This window comes from Octopus bimaculoides, chromosome 26, assembly GCF_001194135.2.
Source record: "Octopus bimaculoides isolate UCB-OBI-ISO-001 chromosome 26, ASM119413v2, whole genome shotgun sequence".
NCBI classification, from domain to species: domain Eukaryota; kingdom Metazoa; phylum Mollusca; class Cephalopoda; order Octopoda; family Octopodidae; genus Octopus; species Octopus bimaculoides.
In genome coordinates this window covers 14,310,036-14,310,791 of record NC_069006.1, presented here as the reverse complement: position 1 = coordinate 14,310,791, position 756 = coordinate 14,310,036, and the positions used below count along the sequence as shown (strand labels likewise).

Here is a 756-nt window from a genome sequence, read left to right as displayed (position 1 = left end):
ATATATATATATATACACACACCCACACACACACAGACACACATATAAGGCAAGTCCTTTATGGCTCGTGCCAGCTCAGTGTAAGCACTCATTCTTGCACCTCATAAAAAGTACTTGTGCCATTGGCATGAGAAAAGTGCTTGTGCCGGTGCTTTGTGAAAAGCACTCTAGCTGGGGCCACTTCTCAGTATAAATGCTGCTTTCATCTCTTATACAGATTTTCTTAACTAACTTTTAAAAAGAAAAGAACACAAGAAGCTGTAGCTAATTGCAATGGACAATGGATGGATAAACTGATAATAATAATAATAATAATAATAATAATACATTTATTATTTGTCTCAAGGATAATGAATAATGGGATATTACCAAAATTTTTAACAAATGATATATTTAAAAAAATAACATCAACACAATAAGTATGATTCATAATAAAACATGTTAGAGAAATTACTAATAACAACAACAACAACAACAACAACAACAACAATAATAATAATAAAATAGAAATGAAAACTAAATCATCCAGGATTTATAATACATGTATAATTAAAGGTGTAGACATTATTAATGATCGTGGTATTGATGGTGATGGTGATAACAAGTTTTTGTCATTATTATTGTTATTGTTATGATAGTACTTAACCCCAGGTCTGCCCTGATCCAGGAGAGACACACAATCAAAAATGTTCCACCCATGACCATCCAGTCTTTCCTTATGAGTATTTCATTCATTTTTTTTTTTTTTTTTTTTTT

General features: G+C 30.4%; 1 protein-coding gene across 3 annotated transcripts in view; it reads right to left on the bottom strand.

Annotated features, from left to right (window-relative positions):
• Positions 1 to 756, bottom strand: part of LOC106882795 (ephrin type-A receptor 4a) — a 38,758-nt gene that overhangs the window by 20,913 nt on the left and 17,089 nt on the right. The gene's annotated exons all lie outside the window — the stretch shown is intronic.